The sequence below is a fragment of the Carlito syrichta genome, unplaced genomic scaffold (assembly GCF_000164805.1).
Source record: "Carlito syrichta isolate Samal-C Ts95f unplaced genomic scaffold, Tarsius_syrichta-2.0.1 Scaffold304516, whole genome shotgun sequence".
NCBI classification, from domain to species: Eukaryota; Metazoa; Chordata; class Mammalia; order Primates; family Tarsiidae; genus Carlito; species Carlito syrichta.
The window spans coordinates 394,936-404,220 of NW_007248612.1; the positions used below are offsets into that span (position 1 = coordinate 394,936).

Consider the following 9,285-nt stretch of genomic DNA (forward strand, 5'->3'; position numbering starts at 1 on the left):
CTGCGGTGGCTGGAAGCAGCCACTGCACTCCAGTCTGGGCGACAGAGTGAGATTCCAACTCAAAAACAAAACAAAACAAAACTGAGTAGTAGGAGTTCTTTATATGTTCTGGATATGTAACCCTTATCCAGTATATGATTTATAAATATTTTCTCTCATCCTGCAGGTTGCCTTTTCACTCCACCTTAATTTCATTCTAGTTTTGGCTGATTGCTTTCCTTGCTGCACAGAAGTTATTTGAATTTGTTGTAATTTCCTTTGTCTATTTTTGCCTTTGTTGCCTGTGCTTTTGATTTTTTTTTTTTTTTAATTGAATTGGAGTCTCCATTTGTAACCCAGGCTGGAGTGCAGTGGCATGCTCATGGCCTCCACAACCTCGACCTGCTGGGCTCTGGTGATCCTTGCGCCTTAGCCTTCCAAGTAGCTGGAACTACAGGCACATGCCACCACGCCCTGCTTAATTTTTGATTTATTGTAGAGATGAGGACTCACCACGTTACCTAGGCTGGGCTTGAACTGGTGTGCTCAGGCAATCCTCTTACCTCGTCCTCTCAAAGTGCTGGGATTATAGACGCGAGTCACTGCACCCAGCCTGCTTTTGGTTTTATAGCAAAGAAATAGTTGCCAAATTCACTGTTATGAAGCTTTCCTCATGTTTTCTTCTAGGAGTTTTATAGTTTCAGGTCTTAGGTTCGGGTCTTTAATCTGTTTTGAGATGATTTTTTTATATGGTGTAAGATAGGAATCCATCATTCTGTTGCATACGGACTCAGCACCATTTGTTGAAGAGACTGTTCTTTCCCCATTGTGTAGTTTTGACTCATCATTTGATCATATACATGATATAAACACCATATTGTTTTGATTATTGTATTTTTGCAATATATAGATATTTTTTTGGTGGGTACATGCCTGTAGTTTCAGCTACTTGGAAGGCTATATAATATGTTTTAATATTGGAAAGTGAAGCCTCCAGCTTTGTTCTTTCTCAAGATTGTTTTGCTTATTTGGAATCTTTTTGAGATTTCATATGAATTTTAGGAGACTTTTTTTCACTTTTGCAAAAAATGACATTGGAATTATATGGAGATTGCACTGAATCTATAGCTCAATTTGGGTAGTATGGACATTTTAACAACACTAAATCTTCCAATCCATGTCTATGGGTGTCTTTTTGTTTATTTGTATCTTTAATTTTTTAATCAACATTTTGTCATTTTCACTGTGCAGATCTTTTGTCTACTTGGCACTGGTTATTCTTAATTGTTTTATTTTTTATGCTATTGTAAATAAAATTTTCTTAGTTTTCTTTCTGTTTTGTTCATTGGTAGTATATAGAAGTGCAGCTGTGATTTTTGTGTGTTGACTTTGTGTCCTGCTACTTTGCTGAGGTGGAATTCATTTATTAGTTCTAACAGCTTTTTTTGTGGATTTTTTTTTTTTTTTTTGAGCCAGATTGGAGGGTAATGGCAAGATCATGGCCCACACTGCGTTGAACTCCTGGGCTCAAGCACTCCTTTCTCTTCAGCCTCCCGAGTACCTGCCCAGATAATTTTTAAATTTTTTTGTAGAGATGGGGGCTTGCTATGTTGCCCAGACTGGTCTCGAACTCCTGGGCTCAAGCAGTCCTCTTTCCTCGGCCTCCCAAAGTGCTGGGATCACAGGCCTGAGCTATTGTGCCTGGCGGAAATCTTTATGTGATTATTTACTTTTTTTGCATATATATAAAATCATGTCATCTGTGAACAGATAATTTTATTTCTTCCTTTCCAGTTTGGATGCTTTTATTTTCTTGCCTAATTGTTCTGATTGTACCATGTTGAATAGAAGTGGTGAGAGGGGCTTCCTTGCCTTGATCCTCATCTTAGAGGAAAAGCTTTCAGTTTTTCTTTGGAGGGACTGAGGCAGGCAGCGGACCCTTTGTTGCTTCTGGGGAGCGGGCTCAGGAGCTCTTGGTGGAGCGGGTCCGCTTTCTCTTCACCATCACGGGCTTCTGGCTGCGCAGGATGGCGCTGGCCCTGCGGATGGCAGCCATGCGCAGGTCGGGGCGGTACTTATTCTGGCGGATCATGTGCCTGATGCTGCTGAACGTGGCCCTGGCGTTCTTGTTGATGGTGGTCCGCACGTAGGAAGTGGCTGGCTTTCGCTGGCCGGACCTCCGCTTCATGACGACCATCCACTGCAGGTGCGCGGACGTGGCGGCGGCTCCTCTCGCTGCTGCGTCCGGAGACGGAAAGAGGGAGCTTTCCGTTTTTATCATTGATTATGATGTTTGCAGTGGGCTTTTCATGTGTGGCCCTTACTACGTTGAGGTTATTTTCTTCTGTTCTAGTTGTTGAGTGTTTTTATCATGAATGTTTGTTGAATTTTGTCCGGTGCTTTTTCTGCACTGTTTGAAATGATTATGTGATTTTTGTCCTTCATTCTTTTACTGTAGTATAATACATATATTGATTTTCCTATGTAGAGCCATTCTTGCATCCCAGGGATAAAGCCTCCTTGGTCGTGGTGTATGATCCTTTTAATGTGCCTTTGGATTTGGTTTGATAATATTTTTTGAGATTGCTTGCATCAATATTAGTCAAGGATATTGGTCTGTAGTCTTTAAAAAAAAATTTTTTTTTGTAGTATCTTTGTCTGGCTGTGGTATCAAGGTAATGCTGGCCTCATGAAATGAGTTTGGAACTGTTTTCAGTTTTTGTTTTTTGAGTTGGAGTCTCACTCTGTCGCCCAGACTAGAGTGCAGTGACCGCTCCCGGCCACCGCAGCCTCCACCTGGCGGGCTCCGGAGATCCTTCCGCCTCAGCCTTCCAAGTAGCTGGAACTACAGGCGCGCACTACCACGCCCGGCTAATAATTTTTTGATTTATTGTAGAGATGAGGTCTCGCCAAGTTGCCCAGGCAGGTCTCGAACCCGTGGGGTCAGGCAGTCCACTCATCTCAGTCTCCCAAAGGCGTGGGATTACAGGCTGAGTCACCGAGCCCGGCTTGTTTTCAGTTTTTTGGAAGAATTTGAGAAAGATGGGCATCAGTTTTTCTTTAAATATTTGGTAGAATTTTCTAGCAAAGCTGTCTGTTCGTGGGCCTTTCTTTGTTGGGAAGTTTTTGAAATCACTGATTTAATTTTCCTGCTAGTTATAGGTCTGTTCAGATTTTCTACTTCATCATGATTCAGTCTTGGTAGTTTGTATGTTTCTAGGAATTTAATTCTTTCTTTTAGGCTTATTCAGTCTTGGTCGTTTGTATGTTTCTAGGAATTTAATTGTTTCTTTTAGGCTTTCCAAATTGTTGGTGTATGATTGTTTATAGTAGTATCTTTTTTTATTATACAGAAGTTGGGTACAATTCAGTGTCAGGTATACAGATGGTGATTATGCAGGTACCCTTGTTAATGAGGTATGTCCCTCCCTCCCCTAGCAGTTTCTCTCAACTGCCAATCCCACCCCCACTCCCCTGACAGTTTCCTATTACTGCCAATCCCTTTCTTATAGTATTATAATTGTTCAGGGTCTGCTTATGAGTGAGAAACATATGGTACTCTGTTCTTTGTTTCTGTGATAGATCACGAATATGATAGACTCTAAATCCATTCAAGTTGCTGCGAAGTCCATATGTTTGTCCTTCTTTATGGCTGCATAATATTCCATTGTGTATATGTACCACATTTTTTCTTATCCAGTCCAGCTTCAATGGGCAGCATGGTTGGTTCCATGTTTTTGCTATAGTAGTATCTTATAATCACTTTTATTTCTGTGACATCAGTTGTAATGTCCCCTCCTTTATTTCTGATTTTAGTTGAGTCTTCCTTGGTTATTTCTTAATCTACCTAAGGATGTGTTGATTTTATTGATGTTTTCAAAAAGCCAACTCTTAGTTTTGTTGATTCTTTTCTGTTTTTCTCTATTTTATTTCTGCTCTGTTTATTTCCTTTTTTTTTGCTAACTTTGGGTTTCGTTTGTTCTTCTTTTTCTAGTTCCTTGGGGCCTAATGTTAGCTTGTTGATTTAAGATCTTTTTTCTTTTCTTTTTTTTTGAGTTAGAGTCTCACTCTTGTCATCCAGGCTGGAATGCAGTGGCCCACTCACGGCCACCCAGCATCCACCTGCTGGACTCCGGCGATCCTTCCACCTCAACCTTCCAAGTAGCCAGAACTACGGGCACACTATCACACCAGGCTAATTTTTAAAAAATTTATTGTAGAGATGAGGTCTCGCCAAGTTGCCCAGGCTGGTCTTGAACCCATGGACTCAGGCAATCCACTTGCCGCAGGCACAGGCAGTCCATTCGCCTCTGCCTCCCAAAGTGCTGGGATTACAGGCTGAGCCACTGAACCTTTTTTTCTTTTTTAATGTTGGTGTTTACTGCTATACATTTCCTTTTTTTTTTTTTTTCTTGAGTCAAGGTTTCTCTCTGTTGCCCAGGCTAGAATGTGGTGGCATGATCACAGCTCACCACTGCCTTGAGCTCCTGGGTTTAAGTGATCCTCCTGTGTTAGTCTCCCGAGTAGGTGGGATTACAGGCTCATGCCATAACACCTGTCTGATTTTTAAGAATTTTTGTAGAGACGAGGTCTTGCTATGTTGCTCCGGCTAGTCTTAAACTGCTGAGCTCAAGCCATCCTCCTGCCTCGGCCTCCCAAAGTGTTGGGATTACAGGAGTGAGGCAGGGCATCCTGCCAGACTTCTCTCTTTACACTGTTTTTGTTGAATCCCTTAAGTTTTGGAGTGTTGTGTTTTCATTCTCATTTGTCTTAAGATATTTTCCAATTTGCATTGTGATTTCTTATTTGAGCCATTTGTTCAAAGATGTTGTTTAATTTCTACATATTTGTGAATTTTCTAGTTTTTCTACTGCTGTTGGTTTTTATTTTCATTCTATTGTAGTTAGAAAAGATACTTCATATGATTTTAGTCTTAAATTTGTTAAGACTTGTTCTGTAGCCTAACGTGATCTGTCTTGGAGAATGTTTCATGTGTATTTTAGAAAAATGTGTATTGTGTCACTATTGGGTGGAGTGTTCTACATATGTCTGTTAGTTGCATTTAGTCTACAGTGTTGTTCAAATTCTTTGTTTCCTTATTGATCTTCTGTCTGGTTTATCCATTATTGAAAGTGAGGGTATTGAAATCCACTATTATTGGGCTACTGCCTGTTTTTCTTTTCAATTCTGTCAATATTTGTGTTAGGTACCAAAATCTCCCAGTAGGGGATCTCGGTGGAATCTCTGAAAATAACAAAATGTTAAGTTACAAAATATTAGTGGGGCCTCCAAAATGTTAGGTCAGACCCTCCCGGGTGGGGTTGTGTGATCTGGTGCCGCAAGAAGGTTGCAAAGAATTGCACAGAAGTTAGATTAGAAAATATAGTTTATTTAGAAAGTACATTAGAGAGAAAGGAGATTCACCTCTCCAAGGTAGGAGGGGAGGGGTCAAAGCGGCAGCCGTAACTCAAAGAGCACATGGCCACACCAGAGTTTAGCAAAGCAGTGGCAAATAGCTACTTGAGGTCGAATGCTTTTCAAGAAATTTTCCCTTTAATGGGAGCAGGCCGTTAAGGTGATTTGGTGGTGGTCTGCTCCATGTCATCATGAAGGGGACAGGTAAGTGTAGGTACTGACGTCAGGTGATGGATAGCAGGCAGATGGGTGGGTCAGTCACATGATTGCTGCCATGGTGATGGGGTCTGTCTGTGTCATGCAGGTCATGAAGGGCTGATTAGGATCTTATGGGTGGAGGCAAATACTTGAAATAGAAAAGCTAATTAGTACAAAACAAGCTAGGTAGCGGTTGTAAAACAATTACCAACAGCTACCTCTGAGAAATCAGTTCTGTCCTTGGTAGTGGATTAGAGGGTAAGTTAAAGTGAACTGCTGGGCTATACTCTGCTGGGCTAGCACTGCCTTGCTAGACTGGTGAGGCCATGCTTTCTGGCTTTGGCCCCCTCCCCCACCTTGGGGAGGTGAATCTTCTTTCTCCCTTCTTTCTCTCTCTAATTTACTTTTAAATAAACTATATTTTTTAATCTAAAAAAAATAAAGTGAAGTGCTAGAAAAATATGACAACTAGGCAGTGTTAAAATGGCTGTTCTTTGGCTATATTAACTCCATGCTATGTCCTTTCAGTTTGCCTCACATATTTGGGTGCTCTGGTACTACATTTGCACTTTTGCAGCTGCAAGTGGCTGGAGAACTAACTTTGCTGATTGATCTTACCATCAGTTAATGAACACTAGGGTCAGGTGAGCCCTTAAAGTTGCTCAGCAATAGTTCTTAGTCCATTTAGTCTCTTAGTGTGGCACCTAGATCATCATTTAAACTTTCTCCTCCTCAGTTCTTCAGCAGCACGTCCCCTGCCTTATTTTCAGCACACAGCTTTGCTTTATCCATTGAAAAAATAGATGCCATAAGAAGAAAATGTCTATAAAGCTTCTGCCAGTACTGTCTACATCTGGCTCCTGTTTTTCTCACTTCCCTCTGTTATTGTGGAATGAACTGACTATGCTTCTAGTAAGAGCTAAAACCTCACTGTGCTCTGATTCCATCTCTTTTCTCCTACACTCTGCAGGATCATTCTCACCTATGTACCAGCATGCTGTTGTTAATTCTGTCATTTTAAGATTTTTAAGAAACAGCAGAACTTCTCTTGATCCCACTCTCCTCCTTAGCTGTTGCCCTATTTTCTTTTTTCTTCAAAGAAGTATCTACACTTTGTTTTTAATTTTTATTCTCCAATATCTCATGAGCCCACTTAAATCAGGCTTTACTCCAAGCACCCTGCCTGAACTGCTTTTTTTTTTGCTAAAAATATTTGGAATGCTTCACGAATTTGCATGTCATCCTTGTGCAGGGGCCATGAAGGTCACCCATGACTCATTCTCATCCTTCAGTTGTTTGACCTATTAACGATATTTGACACAGGTGATTATTTATTCCCTCTTCCTTGAAACACTTTCTTCACGTGGCTTCCAGGTTTGCACACTAAGGAATTCAGGGCTCAGTCCCTTATCACTCTTTTTAAGCCACATTCAGTCCCTTGTTGATGTTATTTGGCCTCATGGCTTTGAAACCATCTGTGTTTCAGATTCTGATGATGCCCAAATTTTAATCTCCAGCCTGAACTTTGGAAATGCAGATTTATATTCCATTTGTGTATGCATAATAGATAACTGAAATACAACTTTCTCAAATACATGGCCTCCTTTGTCCAAGAATAGTCAAAACTAAAACTATTTTCTTCTACTTTCAATATCTTATTAACATATTATTTTTGATCTTAAGTGTGAGATATGGCTTTATTTATTTATTTCAAGGAAAAACAGCTCTCTAGCTAGTGTTTCAACATATTGAATAATCCATTTTTAATTAATCAAAATGCTTTTGTTTCTATGTGCTTTATTGTTCTGAGAGTGAAATGGTTTAAAATAAATAAAATTATCACCTAATGTTTGCATTATAGATTTCATGTCCTTTTAAAATATGCTTTCTTGGCTGGACGTGGTGGCTCACATATTTAATCCCAGTACTTCGGGAGGCGGAGGTGAGAGAATTACCTGAGCCCGGGGTTACCTGAGCCTAGGGGTTCAAGACCAGCCTAGGCAACTTGGCGAGACCATGTCTCTACAATAAATCAAAAAATTAGCTGGGCATGGTGGCACATGCCTGTGGTTCCAACTGCTTGGAAGGCTGAAGTGGAAGGATTGCTTGAGTCTAGCAGGTCGAGGCTGCAGTGGCCTTGATTGTGCCACTGCACTCCAGCCTGGGTGACAGAGTGAGACTCCTACTGAAAAAAATAAAAAAGAAGAAAAAAGGGTGTTATCTCAATTCAGAGCACAACCATGTGAAGTTGAACAGTTGATACTGAATATTTAAAATGGATTAAATAAATTGAATAAGAGTACAGAAACAGAAAATTTAGCATTTAATAGACCAGGAACAACACACCAGTAAAGAAAGGGGTCATTAATTAATGTTTGGATACTTGGATTTTAGTTTGAAAATAACTTACTTTTACATAGTAGAAAGTTATAAAGTAAATTTAGCAGAGAGGAATAGTGGTGTACAAAATATATGACCAAACAGGTGAACACTTCAATCTAAAATAACAAAACAGATTTGTAGGGTCAGTACTTAGTTTTGGGATAAAGGGCAGAAATAGAAAAATCATTACATGCAAAAATGCTGTCTGTATTTAGTCCCAGTTAAAGACATAGGAAATAAGATAACCCTAAGGCTACACTGCTAACTTATTAAACTGACAGAGGTATGTAATATAAGGAAACAGCATGTCTTCTTTTGCCAGTACTGCTATAAATTAGTTCAATCTTAGAGGAAAATAACTTGACTAAACATATTTTAGGAGAATGCGAAGTGAAGTACTACAGGGCTCAGGAGTTTGATCTTAAAATTTCTGTTCAGTGATGGCATGCTATATCTTTAGTTGGGGTTTGTTTCAAGGGAATCTAGATGTAAGGTGGTAAGCTAGGGGACTTAAAGCAGAATTTCTGAATCGTTTTTAAAAATTATTACTCTTACATTAATAAAATGAAATTTAAAAAACAATGTCACTCTCTTTTTTTTTGAGTTGGAGCCTTAGTCTGTTGCCCAGAGTGGAGTGCAGCAGCATGCTCATGGCTACTGCAGGCTCGACCTGCTGGGTTCAGGCGATCTTTCCACCTCAGCCTTCCAAGTAGCTGGAACTACAGGGGTGCATCACCACACCCAGGTAATTTTTTTGATGTATTGTAAAGACGAGGTCTCATTGTGCTGCCCAGGCTGGTCTTGAACCCCCTGGGCTCAGGCAGTCCTCTCGCCTCCACTTCCCAAAGTGCTAGGATTACAGATGTGGACCACCATGCCCAGCAAGAATCCCACTCTTTTAATGCATAACATTGAATCCACATATGATTCATGTAAAATGGGTTGGAAATGAATTTTTCCGTTTGGCTAAGTTGTAGTTGTGTAGGCTGAAAAACCTATAGGTTTCCTCTTTTTGCTAACTTTATCCTAAGCTCTATCTCATTTTATACACAATTGAAATATAAAATGTTGTTCACAAATGATACCCCCTGAGTTTAGGAGGCAGTAGTGTAGAGCAGTATTCAAGCACAGGTGTTAGGATTGGAGTGGAAACAGACTCCTGGTGATACGCAAGCACTGGTACACTTTAAATGTATCAATATCCAAATCCTAAACTTTCACATATAATTTTTCCTAAAATTGATCTTACTTTGAACAGTGTTTCGAGTAGTTTCTTTTTTTTCCCCACATTCTTTTTTCTAAAAAAGAATG

General features: G+C 40.0%; 1 pseudogene across 1 annotated transcript; it reads right to left on the reverse strand.

Annotated features, from left to right (window-relative positions):
• Positions 1-1,900: 1,900 nt before the first annotated feature.
• Positions 1,901-2,260, reverse strand: LOC103262496 (annotated as a pseudogene). The gene has a single exon (XR_504435.1). The product of XR_504435.1 is annotated as a 60S ribosomal protein L28 pseudogene (transcript).
• Between the last annotated feature and the right edge of the window lie 7,025 nt (positions 2,261-9,285).